The following is a 27601-nucleotide window of genomic DNA, read 5'->3' as shown; positions in this document are numbered from 1 at the left end:
CTCAAGCACTACCACTCCTCTTTCTAAGGCCGGCAAGTTTCGTCCATCACACAACTTGTAGGAAGGAAGGCTGGCTGTATCCTCAGGATGCATCTTAGCATAGTCCCTCAATGGTCTTCACCTAGTGATCCGAGTAGAAAGCAGTCTGCACTCCCTCTTGTGTTGGAACCTGAACGGAGGTCAGAAGAAAGGTCTGGATTTATAGCTAGCCTCCCCAGCAACCTTCTAAGTGATTTCAACAATTCACTTGCCATGTCGAGTTTCAAGTGTCCTTTCCTAAACAAAGAAATTCCCTCTAATACTTCATGCTCAAAAATCTGCTATGCAATTATTGTGGGAAGCTATTATTTTCATGCCTTTTAAACTATCTGATTTCTAGCAAATTAATTAAAATGAAGACAGTATCCAGAAAGATTATAAGCATATATTAGCAAGAAAATTCCCTGAACTAAATATCAAATTACCTAACATGTCATGTCATCATCTATGTATAATCCTACTTCCAATTATTATATTACTGATAGGAATTAAGATGCTCAGGACTTATACTGATGTGTTCAGCTTTTCCTGTTTTGTAACAATAAAATACCAGAATTTTCATTTTTCTGAATTAATAACTTTGATTCTCCAGGCACTAGTAGTTACCAACTTTTTCCCTCTTGTTTTGTCCTCCAGAGGCATAGAAAACATGTTTGCATGCTCTTTTTCCCTTCCTTCCCCACCTAAAATCAGGCACATAGGACCACAATTTAGTGGTAATTTCATAGACCAATACAGCATTCTGCATTCCAAAGCAGAAAATCTGATTCTCAAAGTCACCATATTTCCAGGTGCTTCATTGGAATAAGAACCATATTTAAACAACATCTCAACAATAAGCATACAAAAACCCCACATAACATTTGTTAGTAATAAATTTCAGAGAAGAGAGTTTGTTCAACAAGTATGGTGGAGGTCAGAAACTGACGATTATCAGGTTATTTCACTAATGCTCAAAATGGCAACTGTTTGAAACTGTTTCCTTAGAAGTTGACTGACTGTAATTCAAAGTTGCAAGAATGTTAATCACAGTACGCATCTTGAGTACTCCAAACCAGAGTTCACAAAAACATAGGAGCATCTGCTTCCTTTTGAGTCAGCCATAGACCTTTCTTTTAATCATGTTCCTGTTCCTCAAGTCACATCTTCCACAACATTTTTCACCATCTGCAAAATGTCGCATGTGGTTGGCTTAGGTGACAGTGACTAGCAATTTGCCATGCTAGCATACGTAGATGTGCTAACTATTAAAGAATTGTCCCCCTTTCCTACCATGTTAAACAGAAAAAAGAGAGTATACGAAACACTAAGAACATTACACTTACCACTCTAAAACATTTTTACATAATTATAAGTAAAGCAGTATAATGCTAGGACCAAAACAGACAGATGGAGAAATGGAGCAGGTTTAAAAGTCTGGTGCTTGATATACAGTAAAGATGGCAGTTCAAATAAGCAGAGAATAGTACTGGAAAATTAGATAATATTTTTTTAATTTTTTAATCTCTAACTTCAGGGGTGAAATGTGAAATGCCCTCCTTACACACACACACACACCAGCAGGCTTCCTTCACATCTGTTTGGTCATGTGGTCATCCACCCCCAAAACAAAGGGCAAGAGGTAGACACAGAACAAAATCAGATCTCCTCAGCAGGATGGTAGGAAGAGTTAGCTAAGCATCAATAACAGTGTTGTCAACTATGTAGAAATACCATAATTTCATCCTGTCAAGAGTATAAAACAATTGGTTTTAAAACAGAGATGATGTTTTATGGGGTGAATTCTCATAAACCATTACTAAATGGGGGTGATACTAACCATATTACCCAGCTTTGAGTTTCATGATCTTCCTGGCTGTATCTTAAATATTTTATTTTTTTACTTATCCCCAGTGTAAACCGGCTTCTACGGTCTAGTTGGTGCCAGAATACACATCATGTTTATTTTTCCATTTAGTCTTTTTCTGTACTTTCACTTCAATTTGCAATAAAATCCCTGCAGGGCTGCTGCCTCCTGGCTCACCTTCATCACACACTTGCTCTGTTCCTGGCATACTTAAGCAATTCCTGTGAATTATCTCATTTACTCCTCTAAACAACCTTATGAATTAATTGTTTTCCCTACATGTAGGCAGAATGAGAGACCCACACACAGGGGCTAACTGTGGAAGAAATGGCTGCTTCCTCTATTTTTCCTGAAATCCATCAGGACACAACTTGCCCTGTGGTCTGGTTAGTAACACCAGAATTTTAACCAGGTGCGATGGTGCACACTGGTAATCCCAACAACTTGGGATGCTGAGGCAGGAGGATCTTGAGTTCAAAGTCAACCTTAGCAAAATTGAGGCACTAAGCTACTCAGTGAGACCCTGTCTCTAAATAAAATACAAAACAGGGTTGGGGATGTGGCTCAGTGGTGGAGTGCCCCTGAGTTCAAACTAAACCAAATACCAAAACAAACAAACAAACCAGAATTTTGTCACTCTAGCTTGTTCTTAAACCCTGTTACTAGGGTAACAATGTGTGTTTTTACTTATCACAGACTTCAATGTAAATGACCAATCTGCAGGCAGGGTGGAGTGAGCGAAAGGGAGGAGCCTAACTTGAAGGAAACTTAGAAAGAAACAACAAAGGAACACATAACCACTTCATTGTCGTGCCTTTACTCTAATGCAAACTTTCTTAAAACAAAGGAGCCACCATGATTGAGCACTGACATTATCTATACCTACCAAAGATGGGAATTATTTGCAGTTTTACATATGAGGTAAGCTGGAGCTCAGAAAGGTTAAGATTTTTTGAAGGCCATACAGCTGAAAAATTGAAGATCACAGTTTAAATCCAAGCTGCCCAATTCCAAAACTCATGTCCATTCCTTCTCACCAATGCACTGTCTTTGTATTTCTGTGTCTTCTACAATTTAAAAAATACTTTATCTGGGAAACTGTGCTAGTCAGTTTTCTATCTCTATAACAAAATACCTGACATAAGCAACTTATAAAGAGAAAAGTTACATTGACTGATTGTTTTAGAGGTTCTAGATGATGATTAATTGGCTCCATTGTTCTTGGGCCTGTGGTGAGGCAGCACACTATGGCAGGAGCATATGACAGAGCAAAATTACTCACATCATGTTCAAGAGGTTAAAGAAAATGAGGAAGAGTCTGGAGTCCAACAGCCCCCTTCAAGGGTGGCTCCCAGTGACCTAACACCTCCTGCCAGCCTCTCCTCTTAAAGGTCCAGCCACCTTCCAATAGCATCATCCTGTGAGCTAAGACATGGGTCTTTGAGGGAATATTCAAGATCCAGATCACAGCAAAACTTACTACCAATTTTTTGTCTTTGCTTCATGTGAACTCTTTCTTATGTATCCTGCTTCCAACCTAGACTCCCCAGAAGTTAAACACTTGAATGGCATTAACAGGTGTTTGTCTCCTCAGGAGGCAATTTTTGAAGAGATGAAGGATATGGAACCACATAAAGGACCTGAAGGACGTGGTGCCGCCAGGTACCAAAGAAGAGAATCAATGGGGTGTTCATAGAGAGAAAGAGATTTAGGGAATTGGCTCACGCAATAGTGGAGGCTGGCAAGTTTAAAATGTGCACAGCCATCAACAGGTTGGAAATGAAGGGAAGAGTTAATATTACAATTTTGAGCCCAAATTTCTTGGGGCAGCATACTGAAAAAATAGGCAGTCTTGAAAAAATATTTCAGTCTTGAGGAGAATTATTTCTTCTTCAGGGAACCTCAGTTTTTGGTCTGATGGCCTTCAATTTATTCAATGAGACCCATACACATTATGAAGAACAATCTGCTTGACTCAAATAAACTGATTTGAATGCTAATCACTTCTTAAAAAATCTTTCCAATAATATCTAAACTGATGTTTGACTAAACTACTTGGTACCAAGGCCTAGCCAAGTTGACACATGAATTTAATCATCACAGGAAGGTCAGATGAAATTCACAACAGGACCGTAAATACACAACACAAATGTGAGGCCACCCTCTCTGCCTGAGATCATGACAGATATCACTCATCATCCAAGGCCCTCATGCCAAATGAGCTCCACACAGCTCAGTTCCAACAAGCCAGTTTCCAACAAAATGCAAGTTGAAATCTACCAGTAATTCAATGCCTACCAAGCAATGGAGCACCATTATCATAGAGCACTATAACATGGCTACCATCAGCTAACTTGGCAACTCTGGTCCCCTCTGAGGTCTTTGGGGATAGAGGTCTCTGAGTCTGTCTGATTTATTTTAGGAAATCCAGATAAAGTAAAGAGAGGAATAACCCTTTCTGCCAATTAACATATCTTGGAGCAAAAACATAAATCTCTATTCTAAACTGCATTCATAATTCCCTAGGAAAGCAATGACCACTATCTCATGAACACCTACTTATGTTAGCTATATTCCATTATAGCCAGTGCATGGCAGCAGGTCATAGTTACTCTTCATCTGTAGACTTTCAGCCCTTTACTAATCCAAAATTCTAATAACTATAACCACAGGAAATTGTACATTAAATATAATTACATGTGTACCTAAGACATGCCTCTGTATAACTAATTCACACATTTGGGATATTCAAAATATTCTGATTTTTATCAGAAATACTGCCTATTATGAATTATATGGCAAAATATTTGGCTGTAGTAATTTTGGTAGATATTCACCTGATCTTATCAATCACAAAGTAAAGGCAAAACAGCAATTTTGCAACTGAACACAAATATGCTCCAAGTTAAAGTGAAGACCTAGTGAGGCAAGGTGGTACACACCTATAATTCCAGCAACTAAGGAGGCTGAGGCAGGATGATTGCAAGTTCAAAGCCAACCTCAGCAACTTAGCATGAGGCCCTGCCTCAAAATAAAAAAAATAAAAATAAAAAATAAAAAGGGCTGGGGATGTGGCTCAGTGATTTAACATCCCTGGATTCAATCCCTGGTACCCCCCCCAAAAAAGGGGTGGAAGAACCCCTTTTTTTTACTCAGGTCTATCTACAAATCAGTTTCCAAGACTCTCTGAAGATATAACATTCATTACTTGCTTCAATTAACTATTTAGAGGTTTATTTCTGGGATTGCCAGCTCTGTTCAATTCCAGACTCCATAGTCTGACCTACGAGAAGCACTCAAAACTTTGATCTCATGATTCCAGTTCTTTCACTGGATGGTTTAGCAAGTTAAACTCTGGACTTGAGATTTCTCACATTTAAATAAAGGGGTACAAACTATCAACTCTAAAATCTGAATCTCTGCTAATCAAAGATGATTGTGTAGTACTTTAGCACATTTTGTGTATGCAATAATAGCAATAGCACACTCATATTTACTGCTATTTGTAGACATTCTGTGTCTATATTGCTTCATTTAATTCTCATCAAAGTTATATTGAGACAGTGGAAGGCTGTGTTTTCCCAAAATGACCATAGCAATATCTCTGCCTGGCCCCATGTTCTTCAGAACCTTGCCATTTCTCAGTAACAGATGGAGTCTCCACCCCCTCCCTTTGAATTTGCCTCTATTAATAGAATACACTAGAGGACACATGAAGGATGAACTATAAAAAGGTGACATCTCGTTTTTTCCCCTTGGGATGCTCACCTTGCTACCCAGCCACCATGCCAGAAGGAGATTCAGGCCACATAGAGGTTTTCCTACCAACAGAACACAGATTAGATTTTAGCTGATGGGCAGCTTTAGCCAACACAGTAGTAAACTTTGTGGTGGTTTATTATGTAGAAATAGATAACCAGGATAAGGCCAGTAGTATTTTATCCTCACTTTATACAAGACGAAACTGAGATAAAGAGAATCAATAGGCCAGCCTCTTGAATACTAAGTTATATTGTTACTTAAAAAGCAATTATTGGGACTGGGGAAATAGCTCAGTTGGTAGAGTGCTTGCCTCCCATGCACAAGGCCCTGGGTTCAATCCCCAGCAACACACACACACACACAAAAGAAAACTAATAAGTAATTACTGATGGAATGATTAGTCATTAGTGCAGAGCCATATTTATTCCTTTTGCTGTTTTACAGTGCGAACAAAATTATTTAATACATCATACATTTTTACCTAATTTTTATGTAATCAGAAACATTTTCCCCCAATAAATCATGTTACCATTTTTAGAAAAGGAAATAAAGATGCCTTACATCAGAGAAGAGTTTGTTTCTTGGCCTCTTCTTTTTATACTTTACAAAAATATAAGAAATTAAAATTTTACTGCTGGAAAAAGCAATTTCTAAGAAGCTTGACTTCTTATATCATATCTACAAAACCCTCTTTGAGGAACATATTAAAACTAAGGATCAGGATTCTGCCAAAGAAAAAGACTTATGATAGAAGAAAACAGGGATAATATCTAAGTTACACTTATTTTTGATTAAATGTTTAGAGCACAGTTATATAGTTTAAAGCAAGAAGAATGACTTGGTAAAAGTCTTATTTAAAGTCTGTCTTAGAATGAGTGAGAAATGTTTCACTTTGCAACTGGTTAAAATTATTTAATCATTAAAATGCCACCAGATGATATTATAATGTGCAAATCAAAGACCTTAATAGACCATTCTAATTAGTAATGGCCATGAAAATGTTCAGCTCCTTTCCCAGGAGACAACTTGCTTTTACTGACCCAAATGAGGCTGCACAATACATACAAATTTCCTTGGGACTAAACTAACACTGTTGTTGAAATGCTTCTCATAGAATTAAGTAAAATTCTAGGAATATCAAATCATGGGTCATTATTGGTGTTTCTGTGTATGTTGGGTTTCATTCTGTCATTTTACAGATTTCTGTTTGTATATATAAATATAAAAATACATGTATACACATATTTTTTTTCCAAATCGTTGATTTAAGAAACTGACATATTTTCCGTGTTCAAAAAGAAAAAAAAGCCATCAGAGACTTGAAACCCTAACAAAAGCAGCTGGCAACTCTATTGGGAGCCAAAACAGAAGGGAGGGGCTGAGTTTTGTGACATGGCTATTGGAATAAAATGATGTCTTTTCCTTTGGAAGAGAGCATACAGTCAAGACAACTGGCAGGAGGCAGTTGCTCTTGGCTCTGTTGCCTAAACATGCAAAGCCCTCCAAGGGCAGGGGTGCTGCCTGTTGAGTACTAGTCTAGATCTAGAACAAAGTGTTTGTCTCATAAATAACTAATTAATACAAATCAAGCTCTGTTCCAGAAGCTGGGAACTCAGAGAAAAGGTTCAAAGAATAATCTTGACCTCTAGGAGTGCAAAAGAGCCGTGGGGTCAGTGGTCACCAAGCACTTGGTTCCACTGATTATGGTAAGCAGCCGAATTACATGCTTCTCCCACCTGGGCCCTCTTTGGCAGGACCCTCCCCTCAGCCATCTGCTGTGCATGGTTAGAGACCTAGAAATGGAATTGTAGCCAAAAATAGGGGGGTAGGGAATTAACTCTGGGCCATCTGGGATCTTGGCTCACCCCATCCCAGCACTCTTTCTGGCACATGACAAGTGCAAAGAGGATTCTCCATACTTGTCCCAGAGCCTTCCTTCTGCATCCATCCACTGTCTGCTCTGTGCTCCTTGCCCTTGGTTTCCTGACTGACAAAGCCGACTTTTTCCCCATGAACATTTTGCTTTAACTTGGAGGGAAATTGTAATAGTGCTGAATATTCTAATATTAGAGATACTCCAGCCTGGTTTAGACAACCAAGTGGAGTTCAAAACTTTGGAGAACCTCTCTTCCCCATGTCCTACTCTGTGAAAGACCGTGCTCACGGGGCAGTGCAAAAAGAGTCCCTTTAATGGAACACTGCCCAAGGGGGCCCTGAGGCCCACTAGCCACAGCTAGGAACTAACCTGTCTTGTCTGATTTTATCAGCAAATTGACAGCAAGAGCAGTAAGCAAAACTGCTCGTCTGGATGAAGTACTGAGGAGCTTGGTCATTGTAGAGTAAAGAGTCCCTCAAAGAGGGACTCAGTGAACTAGAAGTCAGTAGAAGTCAGTAGATGTAGTGACAATGACATTGCAAAACATAAAGCAGACCCTCCGTCCCCATGAGAACAACCCTACTGAAGAGGGACTGACCTCAATGCAGACCTCAGATGCCCTAGGGAGATAGTACTAACCTTTGCAGTCACAGCTTAGTTGGGGGTGAAGGGTTGTCTTGTGTACTATAGGAAGTTTGGAAGCCAGTGACCAGGACTAGTTTCACAGGCAGGTGACAATTTAATCACATTGGGCCCCAAACTCAGAAGTTCTGAGTTTGGTTTCATGCTCTACTGTTGCCATCTTGAAATTCTTAAAAATCTTACTTTTGAATGTGTGCTTTGTAAGTGAAATTTGGTGGGACAATGGAACCTATGCCTATGCAGAAAAGCAGCATGCAATATGTCATTCCTGCCTCATTTGCATATACATATGCCTTTGTAATGCCCCATGAGCACAGAAATCCAGTGGCTCCATGAGGCATGTGAGTTCAGTAAGACTTGAAGACTTGAGTTCAGCCATCCTCCATATCTATGGTATCTCATCCACAGATTCAATCAACAATGGAGAGAAGAAAACATTTGGAAAAAATTGTATCTATACTGAACTATGTAGTCTTGTCTTCTTCTCATTATTCCCTAAACAATACAGTACAACAGCTATTTACATAGCATTTACATGGTATTAGGAATTACGAGTAATCTAGAGACGATTTAAAATGTATAGGAGGATATGCATAGGTTATATGTAAATACTGCACCATTTTACAAAAGGAACTGAATAACTGCAGATAGCCACTGAAGGTCCAGAAACCTACCTACTGTGGAAAACCAAGGGACAGCTATAGAAGGTAAATGTGTGGCATCTACAGCTAAATAAGGGTTGAGGGGAGGGATCCTTTCTGTTTGAACCACAACTCACTTGGAACACAGAAACAAGATAATGTTTGAATGACCAACTGACCCTATCATCTTTCTTTCTTTCATTTTTTTTGGAAGAATAGTATTGATTTTATTTTAATTTTTTGATTATTAATACAATTAAATAATATTTGACATTTATTGGACATTTATAAGTCTGACATTTTTTATATTTTAATTTTTATTTGTTCTAATTAGTTGTACATGACAGTAGAATGCATTTACACATTTTGATAAATGATACATGAATAGAGTATAATTTCTCATTTTTCTGATTGTATATACTGTAGGATCACATCCATCATGCAGTCATATATGTACATGAGGTAATAATGTCTCTTTCACTCTACTATCCTTCCTACCCCTATACCCTTTTCCCTCCCTTGCTTCCCTCTACCTAATCTAAAGTAACCCTATTCTTCCCTAGCTCCCCAATAGGACCATATCATCTTCCCTGCTCTTGTTGCTTTCCTGTATTAACCAACCACTTGCAATGAAATTGACACAGGAGAAAAGGAAAAAAAAGAGGTACCCGGAGTTCCTTTCCCTTTCAGTCTGTCCTGACTCATCAGTAAGCGCAAAGTAGAGCATGTTGGTAGAACATATGCAAATCAAGAAGTAAAAAAACAGTTCAGTAAGTTTGTGCAGCAATTCCACTGTTTTGGTGAGAAATGCATATGCATATGTGCAAGCTATGAAACTGAAATTTTGTGATTGGTCATAAGATCCATGTTTGCAAATAAAACTAGTGTTGCACAGCACTAAGGTGAATGATAAAACTTATGCTAATAATTGAAATCTATAATTGTTTTCCTTACTTAGTAAAACATTAAATAGCAAATTTAAAGCACCATGATAAGTCAGAAGAGAGAGAAACTAACAGAAGAAAGGAAAATGTCCTTTATGTATTAGGACCTTTAATGACATTTTTTCCTGCTTCTTGAACAAGGGCCTTACATTTTCATTTTGCACTAAACTCTGCAAAATTCATAACTGGCCCTTCCAGTAACACCACTCAATTGTGACAAGTGTAAATATCACTAGACTTTGCCAGATGTCCCTTGGAGAAGGGAGGGGTAAAAGAGACAAAATCACCTCCGGTGGAGAACCACTGCCCTAGACAGTGTGGACACCACAACAACCTCCAAAGAAAAAGTGCTGTGGAAGCCAAGTGTGAAAATCCTACAGACTCTGCAAAATCCAAATGCTGTAAGAAGATGCTAAGGCTTAAGATTCTTTTCTGAGAGTGTGGTGCCTCCCAGGGTGACATATGATGAGAGAAGGATGTGCTCTATCTTTCTTTTGTAAAAAGAGAAAATGATAATTAGGAAAAGTGGTTGACTACATAAGAAAAACTGTAGGTGATCTCTCAAGAAAATCAATTTTAAGAAAGTACATTATTTAACACAACAGAGAAACAAATTATATTAAAAACTGCACCCTTGAACTCCTTGGAACATTCAGACAGTTCAATCCAGACACTAACTATGGTTTCAGGGGAGTTTGGTCTTAGGGATGCGGTGAAATACAGCAATTCAGCAACCTCTGTGGCATACATCTTTAATCCCATCAGCTTGGGAAACTGAGGCAGGAGGATTACAAATTCAAAGCCAGCCTCAGCAATTTAGTGAGGCCCTAAGCAACTTAACAAGACCCTGTCTCAGAATAAGTCATTTTTCCCCAGAGGTCATACAATGGATACCTTTAATTACAATTATATCTGGCATGATATCAACATTTGAGATCAAAGAAGTTGGGTTAATAATTATAAAGTGACATTAAATACTAAGTATACTTTAACAACTGCAGCCTAATGTTTATCAGGGCAGGGAACATTGCTCAATGGTTAAACACCCCTTGGTTCAATCCCTGATACAAAAAAAAGAAGAAAGAAAGAAAGAAAGAAAGAAAGAAAGAAAGAAAGAAAGAAAGAAAGAAAGAAAGAAAGAAAGAAAGAAAGAAAGAAAGAAAGAAAGAAAGGAAGGAAGGAAGGAAGAAAGAAAGAAAGAAAGAAAAGAAAGAAAGAAAGAAAGAAAGAAAGAAAGAAAGAAAGAAAGAAAGAAAGAAAGAAAGAAAGAAAGAAAGAGCAAGCTAGCTCAGTCACAGCAGTGGGTTCATAGAAAGGGCTGACAAAAAGTCTAAGAAGATCATAGGAGTTTTGTTTCTGAAAGATTTCATGCAAGGTAAGTCTTTGTTTAAGGTTTAAAAAAAAACTTAAATACAAAACTATGACTTTGATGTATATGTGATGTGTAGTCCATTAAGCACATTTTACAGTAAGTTTCTTTTTGAGTCATGATTGCCAGTCTACATGAAAAGAGATTATTATTACTATTCTAAAATTAGGTAGACTGAGGCTCAGAAACACAAAGCCACTTTTCTCAAAGAGCAAATAAGTAGAAAAACATTTTATCAAATACAAATTTCTGGTTCTAAGTCATAATTCACAAATTGACTTTGAATTATATTTTTAAATATATGAAGATATTTTATACATATAGTTTATATTTAATTATATATGTATTTTTTCTCACCTTTTAAACAGTATCACAAACCTGTGGCAATTCAATTCCAGGATTCTCAAAACTATGTGAACCACTTAACTATATTAAATAACATTAAATATTTATTTTCAGGTTGATGCATCATATAGATACTCTATAAATAATAAATTTTCTGTTTTAATTTTACCATACATAAATTGCTTCTATGTCAAATAATGAAAAATAAACCTTAAGCCTAAGGGAAAACTGACTCAATAATATACTTACTTGAATTTTTTCCTTCTATATTTGAAATTTGCAGTGATATGGACTTTTGAAATGTGGGACCAAGACAACCCTTCCTATTTCTCCATTCAACTCAGATTATTGTCCAAAGGAATACCAAATGCTGCTTAGAATTTAACTGGCAAGGATATCCCTGAGCACATATTTTGTGAGTTCTGTATTATTCCTTCTTCCCCTCTGACTTCTTGTCCATCTAAAAGTCATGTCTGTGAGTAACAACCAGGAAATAGAATGCTGTTACTAAGGTTCTGAGTGCAGAACCACAGTTGGTGTCCCTCCATGTGGATTCTGGTTCTTGCCTGCTGTCTCCTGTATCGGAGGACTTTGCTGGCTCATATATCCTTAACCTAACCACCAAGGCAGGACTAAAATGCCTGAGAGTTTGCAAATCCTCTACTAGTTGATGAATGTGATTCTACTTGCATGAGTTCTGTGATCATTGAATGATTAAGATTTCCCCATGAAGAAGTGGGATAAGATGATTCTTTATCTAAAGAATGATGGTCTTACAAAGTTGTCAATGACAAGTGTGTTCCTCTAACCACAGTAGGAACCTGGGTGCAAAGAAGCAGGGTTAAAATTGTCTTTTGGTTTTTAATTTAATGGGAATATCTTAAGGTAAAAAGAAAGATGACCATGTGTTCATTCATTCATTCATACAACATATACCAAGCACATGTAAGTGCTAAGAGGAGATGCACAAGAGGACTGCCTATTGTGCCTGCCTTTTGAGGTTATTATTGATGCTTTTCAGCTCAATTGCATAATCAATCACCAGAAGAACTTTAAAAAAATATTTACCCTTAGGGTACAATCCTATAGATTGTACAAACTTTACAATCCACATTTAACCCAGTTTCCCATGTGATTTTAATGTGTGGCCAGCACCAAGAACCCCTGGGTCACAGAATAAATAGTATTGGGGTGATCTGGAATAAGGACTAAGATACAAAATATCTCTGATGAGAGCAAAATCTTGAGCCTTTTGAGAAATTTGTAACCTAATTTTCTTTGGGTGTTCTTTTAGTGTTTAATAAAAGTCTGCCTCAGCTATGCTTAGAGAAGTTAAGAAAAGATGTCTACCCATGCTGAAGGTAACTCTTTGAAGGGAGCCTAGCTTGCCCTTGGTCCTGACCTGGTGGTGGCACTGGTCATTAAAGGGAGATGACAACAAGCAGAAGATAACTTCAGGAACTGGAGCCAGGGCCCAGATCTAATGCACTTGCTCCCGTTAGAGTGTCTCTTCTCAGATCCTTAATATGCTCCCTCATCGTGGGCATCTTTATTATCACTCAAAGGTATTAGAGCCTATTTCTTTATAAAGTTCATGTATGCACATAAAGGACATAATAAGGGCTGGGATGGTGACTCAGTGGTAGAGCACTTGCCTTGCACGTGTGAGGCACTGGATTCGATCCTCAGCACCACATAAAATGAATTTAAAAAGTAAAGGTATTGTGTCCATTTAAAAAAAAAGGACATAATAAAAATGATTTTCCTTCTCCTTCAGTATCTCTGTTCCCCCACCCCACACTCCAGCATTTACACACATGTGGCCAAAATGTGCTAGGGTCTGTCTGTGAAGAGGGTAGCTCTAAAGGATCAAGGTTTTATCCACCCTCCGAGTGTTGGCTCTCCAAGAAAAATCAGACTCAGGGCAAGAAAGTCCTTCTCCCCAAGAAGTAGTGACCCATTCCTCCTCTCCAAGTCCCTTGACTCTTTGCCCTTCAATCATAGAACTCTAACCCTTTAATGTACTTTATATGAAAGTCCTAGTGCCTACTACCTAGCAGAGTCCATGAGTCATAGAAAAGAGGCAGTGAAAGTTTCCTAAATAAATGAATGAAGCTATCTAATGTATTTATTCCACTCCCCATGCCACTCACCGGTTTATAGCATCACCTGACATCCCCAGCCCCATTCCCAGCAAGGCAGCTATGTGTCCTTTTCCTAGGTGCTATGGTATAGATGTGAGATATCCCCCCAAAATCTCATATGTTAATACAGAAACGTTCAGAGTGAAATGATTACATTATAAAAACTTCAACCTAATCAATGATTTAACCCCTCTGGTGGATTAATAATTTGAAAGGACTACTGTACTGCATGGTAACTCTAGGAAAGCAGGGGCGTGCCTAGAGGAAGCAGGTCACTGTGGTTATGCAGTTGGGAACTAGTTTTTGTACCTGGACACTTGTGCTTTTTCTCTGCCCCCTGGCTGCCATGAGCTGAGCAGTTTTCCTCCACCACACCCTTCCGCCATGATGTTCTGCCTGATCTCATACCCAGAGTAATGGAGATGGCCAACCATGAACTTAACCTCTAAAACAATGAGCCACCCAAAAGTCATCCTCCTCTAATTTGTTCTTATCAGGTAATTTGCAAAGCTGACGAACACACCTGACCAGGAGTGTGTTACCTTCACTGAGAGATCTGCCCCTGTTTCAGGTGGCTAGGTGGGTGGAGGAGTGGTCACACATAATTCTTATTGAGTTTCATTCTAATGTCCAACAGCTCCATGCAACTAGCATTGGCCTGTAGGCACAACAAAGAATGGCAAGATAAGTAGAGATTGTTCTCCTTGAAATACATTATTTTTGAAGTAAAATAACTATTATTTATTAACTTGCATAGCATGACCTGATCATGTGGTGAAGTAATGTGTTCTGAAGCATGAGTCAGATTGCAATTAAGGCTATAGGGAACTTCAGGCTAAATTCTCTGGTTAGTGGTGATTAAAATCTCATCTACAGAACTGAAATAAACACATAATTTCACTTTTTATTCCCACAAAAGTGTAAAATTAAAATGGAAAGACAGGAATAAATGCACAAGAAGGTTAGAAATAAATTCCATGGAGATAAAAATTAACAACTCCTTTTGGCAACACAAAATGTGGATTCATAAAGGCTTCCTGTCTAAATATAAAACAGATCCATCATATTTGTCCAGCACAGAAATATTACATTCATAATCTGAGTCTATTTCTTGAATGCTGTAAGAACTATTTTATAAGTTTGAAAAAATAACTTTTAAAGGAATAGAAGGAGGCATTTCACTTTTGTCTGTTTCTTTCAGCAAGTAAATCAAATGTGACTATTAGGAATATGGGAGAGCCTTTCATCCACGGGTTAAAGAAAGTAGATTCTAGTTTGGTATGTATGGTGGTAAAGTTGTTCCCTACTGAAAAAAAGCAGGTGACACATCTGGCACACAGTGGGTCTTCTTTATATTTTCTTTATCCATCGATGAGTACTTATGTTGATTCCATACAAGGTCCATGGCCTTCTTATTCTCATGTCCTCTAATGTTTGTCTCTACAAGTCTTTACTAAGATGCTGAACCTCTAGAAATGTTACAAATGACCCTTTAGAATATGATGGTAAGAGAGGCAGACTCAGAGTAGCATAGTAAGTCAGCGTATTGGGAATTAAACTCCAACCCTCTTCTAATTCCTAGCTAATGACTGTGTTGTTGTTTCACAAAATTTGTGACTTTCTTCCTAACAATATCCACATAAGACCAAAGATAATATTCAAAGAATAATCTTTAAGAATGTGTGAGTGTCTATGACATAAGGCCACAAAATGGGAAAGTAGGTCTCAAAAAAAAAGAAGGATAATGAATGTGAAGCTACACCTCAAAATACAAATTTACCCTGACTAAGCAGTGAAGTTTTAAAAACATAATACATTATGCCCGCACCAGACAAGCACCATCCAGAACTGCTGGGTGCTCTTATGCATACATCCTCATACCTAAACACATTCAGTTTTTAAATTTAGACAAGATCAGAATTATTCAGATCAGCAAGATAGCCATCTGCTTTCAAGCATGCAGCTGCTAGCCTTTAAACAGCAACTTTCCATGATTCATGACTAATTCATCCCAGGATGCACTCAGACATCTGCTTTATCATCAATTCAGCTTGTCATAGCATTTTGCTTTAAAGTTTCATAACCTCTAACCAGGTAACACAGTGATCCGGCAAGTCAATCTTCTTCCACAGAAAGAGCTAAACATATAGCTTCCCAAGACTGATGGTGCAAATAAGATCATATTTATGTATATGTATGCAAAATATACACTACTAGATATTCCCCTTTAAAACAACAATAGTATTGGTTAGAGCTATGATTTAGTCTACTTTGGGCCAGACACTTCATCTTTTTTTCTGCTCCACTTTGCTTTTTAAAATTTTTTTCAGTGATGTGTTAATTGTACATATTAATAGGGTTCAGTGAGATATTTCAATGCATTCATACAGCAAGAGGTGATCAAATCAGGGCAATTCGTGTTTTCATCTCCCTATCATCAAGCTCTTTATGGAAACTTTGAGTTTTTCTCTTCTGGATCTTCATAAAATATAAAAAAGATTATTGTGCACTGTGCATCCACTGTACTGTGAAACACTAGAACATGTTTCTTCTAACTTTGTTTCAGTACCTGTTATCCAAACTGCTTTTATCTACCCATCCTCCCCTTTCTCTAGTAATCAATTCTACATTCAAGTCGACTTTTTATAAACTTCCATATAGGAGAGAGAATATGTGGTATTTTTATTTTTGTGTCTAGTTTATTTCACACACAATGCTTTTCAGTTTCATTCATTTAGCTATAAGTAAAGAGATTCCTTTTTATGAAAAATATTCCATGTGTATGTGTACTATATTTTCTTTATCTCTTCATCCATTGATGGGCACCTGTGTAAATTCTATATCTCTGCTATTATGAATAGTAGACTTTTCATCTTTATCTTCATTACTACTCTGGAAAATATTATATTATGATTTTTGTTTTACAAATAAATGAGCAAATCAAAAATATTGGATAATTTACCCAAGGCCATTAAGTGCAGAAATGGCAAAAGTGAGAAGTTTGAAACCACGTCTATCTGTTGCCAAACTCAAGCTTCTGTAACAACCAACTTCAATTCATATTTGAACTGCTATGGAATAACTGAAACCTTCTCAGTCCCCCTATACAGAGAGAATATACCAACTCCTATGGCATGTATCCTCAACCCAAGAAAGTTCCTGTATGTGGCACTTAGTTAATATAAATGCCTTAAAAACCATAAAGCACTGTGTATACTTACAGAAACTTGTTCTCCTAGACAACTTTTGTCCTGGATACATTCTTTTACTCTCCATCACTGAGAGAGGCAGCCTGGGTGGATGAAGAATCTAGGAAGTGTGCAAGGACAACAAAGTCCATTTCTCTGTGGTCTGAGAGAAGAGTGCCTGGTCTACTCTAACTTGGAAAAAGTGCTTACTATACAGGTTATTCTCTCCAAAGGAGACCAGTTTTATAAGTACACATTTTTGTCATCTGTATCAAAATTGGTTTGTACAAATTGTTGCTTCCTATTGATTTAATAACTATATCTTTATAGGAAATATCAAATCTTGGTTCTGTGACCTAAAATTGGTCAGGCCTCTGAGCCTTTGCTGCTATTTTTTTTTTAAAAAGGAAAGAATGACATCTTTTGCACTGTCTTTAAAAGAATAATATGTAAGAGACAATTGAATGGTATGAAAAGAAGATAATGGTACATTGTGCAAACACTCATGTCAAAAAGTAATAGCATGTTAGGATCATATTTGTTTAAAAAGGAGTGATATATATATTCATAGAGACAAAGACTGGGAAGTTATATAAAACAAATTAATGTAACTACTGTATCATAGTGTGAGTTATTTATCCATTTTGATTATGTTTTCTAAAAGTTCTAATGGTATTCAATAACAACACATTTTCAAATGATAAAAAGTAATTTAGGGGCTAGAGATATAGCTCAGTTGGTAGAGTGTTTGCTACGCATGCACAAGGTCCTGGGTTCAATCCCCAATAACACAAAATAATAATAAGAAGAATAATTAAATGATAATAGAGAATTAGAAAATATAGTTACCACATAGGAAAAAGTCATGTAAGCAGTTCTGTTAGTTTTGCATGCCATAGACAAAATACCTGAAAATAACAACTTAAAGATGGAAGAGTTTATTTGGGGTTCACAGTTTCAGAAGTTTTGTTGCATGGTTGGCTGACTCCATTGATCTGGGCCCAAGGTCAAGCAGAAAATTATAGCAGAACAGTGTGGTAGAGGAGGGCTGCTCAGCTCAGGACAGCAAAGAAGCAGAGAGAGAAGGAGAGGAGCCAAGGACCAGATATAGTCCAAGGTCATGCCACCAGTGATCCACTTCCTCCATCTATGCCCTACTGGCCTACAGTTACCACTCAGTAGTCCATTCAAATTATCCAACTATAAAATGTATTAATCACTGATCAGATTGCTGCCCTCATAAACTACTCATTTCACTTCTGCATTGTCTGACACATGAGCTTTGCGGGGAGCACCTCAAATCCAAATCACAATGGCAGGCAATAAAGCCAATTTAAACAACCTTTAAAATTCTACCTCTAACTAAAAAACATGACCCAATAATATGCCACATATAAGAAACCCTCACTGATTGTAACAATAGAGGTCATTTAAAAGTAAAATGATGAAAAATGATATGCACAGTAGTTATGTTCTAAAATATTGCGAACAATGAATCAGTAAATATGGAGCCTTTGCTCACAGGGAAAATACATGTCTCTATAACAACATTTTTATCAATTCATCAACATATAACCTTGAATAATGTGTGTTTCTCTTTAAAGTAATATGTGTTAATTGCTTACCATTGGACTCATGGCCAATAGCACTGTAACTCAGGCCATATAATGGAGCTTCTCTAACACATATATTTTCTTTATAAAGCACATCACAGCTGTCTTGTGATTAGGAACCCTAGACAACACCCAAACTTGAAATCACCAACAGAAAGCATAACAATGTGAAAAACATGGCACTGACAGAGTATGAAGGCACATTTATTTACAGTGTAAGACCTGAAACAATGGAGAGTGTTCAACCTCAGCTGGGAACACACATTTGGAATGACTCAAAATTTTGGCCACTCTGCACATGCCCAAGAGTGACAGCAAAAGTGCTGCATGAAATTTTCTGTTACAAATAAATGTGTGAGTAGAAAAATTCACATATATGGAATCTTCAAATAATGAAATTTCATTTTATCATGCAACCACATATCAAAAAACACCTGATTATTATCAGTCAAAATAAACTTCAGAACAAGGTTAATAGTGATAAAGACGGATACTACCTAATGATCAAAGTATCAATTCATCAGGATGCAATCCTAAATGTATATGAGCCAAATAAGAGAGCTGAAATAGAGAAAGCCAAAAGTGATGAAAGAAAAGAGAAATGACTAGACATGGTGGCACACACCTGTAATTCCAGGTAGTTGGGAGACTGAGGCAGAAGGATCACAAGTCAGAAGACTTCCTAGGCAACATGGTGAGACTTTTGCTTATAATAATTTGTTTTAAATGGTGGGAGACAAGGGTTGGGATATAGTTCAGTGGTAGAGAGCTTGCCTAGTAAATGTGAGTCCCTGGGTTCAATCCCCAGAATAAGAAGGGAGGGGGAAAGGAAGGGGAAAGAAAGGAGAGAGGGAGGAAGGAAGGGAGAGAGAAAAAATTCACAATTTTTGGTAAAAGCTTCAGCATTTCTCTCCCAGTAATCAATAGAATAAGCAGGCTGAATATCAGCTAGTATATAAAAGAAGAATCCACCAAGAAAGAGCAGAATATACATTCTTTCCAAGTGTATGTGGAGCATTTACCAAGATAAACCACATCATGACTCATAAACATATCTTACCAAATTTTTAACAGCTAATATCATATAAAGTTTATCTCTAACCATAATGAAATTAAGGTAGAAGGAAATAACAGAATGATATTTAGGAAATTCCCAAATAATTGAAAATTAAACAATGCCCTTTAAGTGATTCACTATGGTGAGAAAGAAATCTCATTTACAGTATCTACCAAAAAAGAAAAAAAAAAAAGGAATACCTAAAAATAAATTTAATCAAGGAAGTGAATGATCTCTACAATACTACAATAGAAATCACCAATCACTGATGAAAGAAATCAAAGAAGTCACAGACAAAAAACATGGGAAGGCCTCCCATGTTCATGGATTGAAGTAATTAATATTGTTAAAAGGTCCATACAACTCAAAGTGATCTACAGATGTAATGCAATTACTGTGAAAATAACAATCGAATTATTTACAGAGCTATAAAAATCACTTCTACAATTTATATAGAGCCACAAAAGACCCTGATTAGCCAAAGAAATTCTGCATACAAAAAAACAACAGGGATCACCATACCTGACTCCCAAACATTACAAAGCTACAGTAATTAAAACAGCATGGTATTGGCATAAAAACAGGCACATAGACCAAAGGAATAGACTAGAGATCCCCGAAATAAGCCCATATATTTACTGTCAATTAATTTTTGACAAAGACACGAGACCATATATTGGAGACAGAGCAGTCTCTTCAAAAATGGTCTGAGAAAATTGTTCATCTGTATGCAGAAAAATGAAGCAAGACCATACCTCTCACTGCATATAAAAATAAACTCAAAATGAATTAAAAGCTTAAATATAAGTCTCAGAACCATAAAACTGTGCAAGAAAACATAGGAAAAAGATTTTAGGACATTGATCTAGGCAAAGATTTTCTGTATATGATACCAAAAGTATACACAGAAAAGCAAAACTTGACAAGATTCTATCAAAATAAAATGACTCTGCACAACAAAATAAATGACAGAATGAAGAGACAACCTACAGAAATATTTTGAAGATAATCATCTGACAAAAGATTTATATTCACAATATATAAGGAACTTAAAAATCTCAACAATCTAAAACAATCCAAATTAAAAATGGGTAAATGATGTCATTAGACATTTCTCGAAAGAACAAACACAAATGACCAAGAAATAAATGGAAAAATGTTTGATATCATTAGCCATCAAGGAAATGCAAATCAAAACCAATAAGATATCATCTCATTCCAGTTAAAATGGCTATCATCAAAAGGCAAAAAATAATAAATGTTGCCATAGATTCGTAGAAAAGCAAACTCTGATACGCTGTTGGGAATAATATGAATTAATACAGCCATTATGGAGAATTGTATGGAACTTTCTCAGAAAACTAAACAGATCTGCCATGTCTGGGTGTATATCCAAAGGAAATGAAATCAGCATATCACAGAGATGCCTGCACTCACATGTTTATTGCAGCATTATTCACAATAGCTAAGATATGGACTCGATCTAGGTGCCCAATACAGGATGGATAAAAGAAAATGTGGCATACATATACAGTGGAATACTAGTCAGCTATAAAAAGAATTAAGTCCATGAATTAGAACAAATTCTATTCCATGCTTGTATAATTATGTCAAAATGAAATTTAATACTATGTATAACTAAAATGAACTAATAAAAAAGAATAAAATCATGTTCTCAGAAAAAAAGAATGAAACATTTTATTAAGTGAAATCTGCTGGACACAGAAAGATACCATGTTGCTCTCTCATATGTAGAAGCTAAAAAATGTCAAGCTGAATGTAGAATTGTGATTGCTAGAGGCTGGGAAGGGTGGAGGGGGAGGCAGATAGAGGGAAGTTGGATAATGAATAGCAAAGCACAGATAGATGCAATAATTTTCAGTGCTCCACAGTACAGGGATAATTACACATTTTATGAAGAATTAGAAGAGTCTTCAAACATAAGAAAATGATGAAAAGGAATGCTAACTATCTTGATTTAATCAGTATATCTATATGCATGTGTTAAAATGTCACTACAGCCCATAGATAAGTACAATTATAAAAAAATAAAAATTTTAATTTTTAATAAAAAATTTAAAAATCAACTAGATATGGATCACAGATCCAAATGTAAAACTATAAAGCTTTGAGAAGAAAATGTGAGAAAATTTCTTTAGCACCGAAGATTAATTAAAATAGGTCATCAAAAGTATGACCAAAAGTAAAAATTCTTAGACTATTGAAAGTAAAAACTTTTACTCTGATAAAAGATAGTGTTAAAAACATGAATAATTGCCAGGTACAGAGGTACATGCCTGTAATCCCAGCGGCTTTGGAGGCTGAGGCAGGAGGATCTTAAGTTCAAAGTCAGGCTCAGAAAAAGTGATACACTAAGCAATTCAGTGAGACCCTGCCTGTAAATAAAATGCAAAATAGGACTGGGGATGTGGTTTGGTGACCAAGTACCCCTGAGTTCAATCCCCAGCACCCCTCCCAAAAAAACATTAAAAAATCTAGTGACAAAATGGGAGAAAATATTTGTAGACCATATATCTCAAAACTCAACATTATGAAAACAAACATTCCCCCCAAAAAACAGACAAAAGATTTGAACAGACCATCCATCAAAGAAAATATATGGCAAATAGGATCCTGAGAATAAAGGTCCACAATTATTAGTCATTAGGGTAATGCAAATTCAAACCCCAATGAATACCATTACAACAGCTTTTAGAATGATAAAGATTTAGGGCAGCTAGGACTTTCATACATTGTTTGAGGTAATGTAAACATGGTCTAACTGTCTAGAGAGGAGCAAGCTCACCTAATTACAAGGCCCAGCAGTTCCAAGTCTAGGGTATAATTCCTAGATAAATGAAAGTCTGTGTTCACATGCAAATGTATAGGGGTATTTGATACAGCCTTATTCAGACTGGCAAAAACTGGGAACAACCTAAATGGTTTTCAATGGAAGAAGGAATAAACACCTTTGGGTATATCCATACAATGGCATACTACTCAAGAATAAAAAACAAAGAACTTATGATCCACATAACACGTTACACTGAGTGAAATAAGCCAGTCTCCAAAGATTACACAGTGTGTCGTGGTCTGATTGGTTATGCCCCTCCCCACAAATTCATGAGTTGAACTTCTAACTCCTAAGATGATGGTATTAAGAGATGGGGCCAGTGGGAGATGATTATGTTACTAAGCAGAGCCTAAAATATTAATGCTCTTATGAAAGAAGTCTAGGAGCGATCCCTCACCTTTCTGCCATATGAGACTACAGTGACAAGTGGCTGTCTATGAGGAAGTATTTTTTCCCCAGACAGTGAATTTGTTGCACCTTGGTCTGTCTTGGACTTCCTAGCCTCCAGAACTGTAAGACATAAAATTCTCTTGTCTGTAAACCATCCAGTTTATGGTATTTTGTTGTAGCAGTCCCAATGGACTAAGATTCTATTTTTCCATTCATATGACGTGTGTGTGTGTGTGTGTGTGTGTGTGTTTGTGTGTGTGTGTGTGTGTGTGTGTAGGATTGAACTCAGGGACACTGTACCACTGAGTTACATTCCCAACCCTTTTTTATTTTTTATTTTGAAACAGGGTCTTACTAGGTTGCCCATGTTGGCCTCAAACTTGCCATCCTCCTGCCTCAGACTCCTGAGTAGCTGGAATATGAGCATACATCACCATGCCTAGCCTGGAAAAGCAACTCTTTAGGAACAGAAAACTAATCAGAGATAACCAGGGATTAGGGGTTAGGGAAAGGATTCACTGATAAAATGTAACATGAAAAAAAAAATAATGCAATGAAATTGTTCTGTGGTCATTACACGAATCTGCACATGTATTAAAATTCACAGATCTATATGCCAAAAAGATCAATTCTATTGTACATAAATTTTTAGTTATAAATTAATATTTTTTTAAAAAACTATGCTAACAGAAGAGAATTTATTGAGCTGGTAGATTATAAACCCATCAGTTAAGACATTCTGCTATATAATTTATTCATCAATCTCTCAGGATTTGTTAAGAGATTTATATAAATGAATAAAAAGTTATAACTACCTTGCAATAAATATTCTCTTAAGTATCTTAGATAACTTTTTCTAGAAATATTGGTGCTAAGTACTCTTCACACTAAGCTTAGATGTCAATGTTTGTCTAATTGCTATAATTACAGTATTTTATACCCTCATGAAATTCTTATCACCATAGGTTGCCTAATTTATATACAAAAAATAATTTTTTGCTGACAAAGTATCTGACTTGAAGTAAATCCAAACAAGTCAAGTATATATATTGAGCTCATCCACAAGAGAGGTCCATTAATCCCTGAAATATATAATCATTGGGGGAAGTGGGGAACTACCCAGAGATAAGGCACCTTCTGTCCTCACTTTCCATTTTATTCTCTGTTCTTAATTAGCACTTCCTCCGAGCAGAAGTTACTAATCTGAATGTTCAGAGTTTAGAATTCTTTGGGTGAAACTGTCACTAAAAAGATTTGTGAGCATATCGTCTTTATCCTCCTGGAAATAGACCAAGGAACGCCCTGACTTCTCTTGTGTACTTTGTCAACTTTAATATCACAGTCAGTGGTCTTTCTTTCTTTTTCCCACTTGTCTTTAAATAGAAAAGAATGCCTTGCTATACCCACTCAACAAACAAAAGCAACAGCCTGCATAGGAAAACCAAATATCTCCTCTCCACACTTTTATTTTCCCCTAAATGGAATTTTTGTTATGATCACTCTCATGGTTTGGATATGAGGTGTCCCCCAAGAACTCATGTGTGAGACAATGCAAGAAGGTTTAGAAGAGAAATGATTGGATTATGAGAGCCTTCACCCAATCAGTGAATTAATCCCCTGATAAGGATTAACCGAGTGGTAACTATAGGCAGGTAAGGTGTGGATGGTGGAGATGGGTCTTTGCCGGTGCCTTTGGGGGTTTATATTTTGTCATGTTGAGAGGAGCGCTCTCTCTCTCTCTCTCTCTCTCTCTCCCTCCTTCCTGGTGTCATGCTCCCAGCTTCTTTCCTCCACCACACTCTTCCTCCATGATATTCTTGCCTCACCTAAGACCCTGAGGAAGGGAGCTGGCTGTCCCTGGACTGATACCTCTGAAACTGTGATTCCCCAAAATAAACTTTTCCTTCTAAAATTGCTCTTGTCAGGTCTTTTGATCACAGCAGTGAAAAAGCTGAGCAAAACAATCACACTACTAAGTAACCTGGGTCAATTTAGTGTTATAAATGGGAGCAAAAGTATTTCTGTGTATGGGTTGTACTGCCCTTCTTTTAGCCCTCATGACATGAATATAAATCTTCTCATAAGGCTCTAGACATATGTTTACCATCCGTTTTGGGAAATGGCAGGTGGAAAAATAAAGATATTTAGGAAAAGGAAGCAAGGCCTCATTTTAGCCTTTAGCCTAAGCCATCTGCTCCAACTTACCTTAACCTTCATTTTTTAGGTACTTACAGAGAAATTAATATGCTTTATTCCTCATTTAACTGTTAATAATTTTGTATAGATCCCTTAGAGGGAAGAAATAATGAGTGATAGACTTCAGGTATCTAAATCCTTTAAAAAGTAACAGTTATGGGTCCTTACCTTTAAGGAGTTTAAAAATTAGTTTGCACAAAATTAAAATCCTCCTAAAATTCAATGCCTACTAATGATATAAGAGAGAGGAAAGGTATAGAATTGAATTGTCTGTGCTACACAAACTAGAAACCATCCAAAGATCCTGCCCAACTTAAGTTCTATTCCTTAAGTCCTTGGTTTAACTGGAACTAGAAACTAAGAATATATTTTATACCATATGATAAGAATTAATTTCAACTAGAGAAATATAGAGCCCCATTCCAATTCTCCCTTGTTTCCTTGTATTTGTGGACTAAAGCTTACTACATGAATCTTCATGACTGTTCACCTTTGCTTTTAAGACAAAGAAAGAAGAGCACTAAAAACAGGTCATTTAGCAAGTCCAGAATTATATCTCAGGGTTTTTGCTTACTTTTGTTAAAATCCAAAAATCTACAATGTGTTTTGAAAAACACAGTACCCACTAACCCAATTTTATAAATAGCTCATTGCTAATTTATTGCTATTTTTACCCTTTTATTAATTTTGAAGTGATCTTAGCATGTGGTCTATTCCTCCCCTTCCTGAATGTTAGGTTACCTTAGAGTAAAGTTGTGGGAGAGTATTCCCCTGAACCAGTACAAAACATCTGGATTCCAAAATTATAGATATTTAGAAGAACAATATGCTAGAAGTGAGAGTATAGTGCTGAAAATCTGTCAGGGTTCAAAAGCAACTCATTGTTCTCATTTTCCTTCAGAATAATATCACTCTATGAGTTAGAAAACATATAAGCTTATCAGAGAAAACATTCAGCCTTTGGTTTGTGAACAATGTGTCAAAATACATTCTACTGTCATGTATAACCAGTTAGAAAAAATAAAAAATAAAAATAAAAATAAACTTAAAAAAAACACAAATCATATGAGCTGTTAGTGGGAAGGTAAAACAGCACATTTAAGCACCCTGTTCTTATTGTCCCAAAATGCAATAAGAGGTTTCAAGGAAACCTCAGAATTAAAGAAATGTTTCAAAAATTGTTTATAGGTTTCTTTTATAGATTTCTGTACCTATCCTATATAAGTTGATTAATGCCTTTTTTCAGTACAAGAATTGAACTGAGAGTTACTTAACTACTGAGCTACCTTCCCAGTCCTTTTCTATATTTTATTCAGAAATAGGGTCTTGCTAAGTTGCTGAGGACCTAGCTAAATTGCTGAGGCTGGCTTTGAACTCACAATCCTCCCGCCTCCAGTTGCTAGGACTTTAGGCGTGTGCCAACACAGTCAGCAATTAAAGCCATTTAAAATTTTTTTCATTTGTTCTAATTAGTTATACATGACAGTAAAATGCATTTTGACACATTATACATAAATAGAGTATAACTTCTTGTTTGTCTGGTTGTACAAGACGTAGAATTACACAGGACACATAATCATATATGCACATAGGGTAATAATGTCCGATTCATTCTACTATCATTCCTATCCCCATGTCCCCTCTCCTCCTCTCCTTTCACTCCCCTCTGTCTAGTCCAAATTACCCCCCTTATTGTGAATTAACATCTGCATATCAGAGAAAATATTCGGTCTTTGGTTCTTGGGATTGCAATTAATGCCATTTTTTGACAGGAATCATTTCTATTTTCCCCCTACACAGATAAACAATAATACCAAACTTGAAAGTAACTTAGAAAAGTAAAACCCTGTTCTAATTACTACTTAAGTTAAGTTGATTCCCTCCCTCCCAAAAATTCCCCACTGTTCATTATACTATCCTTTACCCATGATCATGCTTATAGAATATGCCTAGATAAAAATCATCTAATAACTCTAACACTGGACACCACACTGCCTCCTACTTAAGAGATGGAAGGATCTGATTTGCCTTTGGCTATATCTTAGCTGAACCAATAAGCAGCTATTCCTGTAGTCAGGGAAGGTAGTGGAACACTCTGAAGTATGGGAGAAAGAGACTGAACCTAAGGTCAGACAACTACATCACTACCTGGCAGGACTATCTGGAATCAGTCTCCTTTGAGGTAGTAAAATAGGGATGGTATTCCTTAACTTCACTGGGTGATGGGAAGATCAAATAAAAACAGACAAGTGTTAAGTGGTTTATAAAAGCAGCAAAGAGATGCTGTTTTCCAACTCTACTTATCCTTTGTTTATTGAATATCCTTTACTGTACAGAATAGTTTCTTATCTTGAATTATCTAGTTTGGCCAGAGAGGGGTAATTCTCTAAGACATTCCTTTAAAAATCATTACGGCCTTAAGCCTCAGAAATGACAGAAACTTCAACCTGCTTTCTCAGCTACCATCCTGAAGAGGAGGAGTGGGAAGCTAACTTCCTCTTCTCAAATTTTGCTAAATGCATTTTTTAAAAACCAGTCTGGAATCCTTTCCTTTAAAAAAATACATTATGCTTTTCCTCCCCAGCTATCTGTGGCCCAAGACCACAGCAAATGCAAGCCAACCTTTCCAGTTAAAGACCCATAACAAAGCTAGAGTTTAGCTCACCTACTCTTTCCCACTCCCTGTTTCCCACCG

The 27601-nt window shown here is 36.7% G+C and overlaps 1 protein-coding gene across 2 annotated transcripts in view; it reads right to left on the bottom strand.

The window, feature by feature from the left end:
- The window catches only part of Akain1 (A-kinase anchor inhibitor 1), a 55191-nt gene that overhangs the window by 26118 nt on the left and 1472 nt on the right, over positions 1 to 27601 (bottom strand). The window lies entirely within an intron of this gene.

The sequence above is a fragment of the Sciurus carolinensis genome, chromosome 15 (genome assembly GCF_902686445.1).
Source record: "Sciurus carolinensis chromosome 15, mSciCar1.2, whole genome shotgun sequence".
Classification (NCBI taxonomy): Eukaryota; Metazoa; Chordata; class Mammalia; order Rodentia; family Sciuridae; genus Sciurus; species Sciurus carolinensis.
The sequence above is the reverse complement of the archived record's forward strand: the minus strand, read 5'-3'. Positions and strand labels throughout refer to the sequence as shown.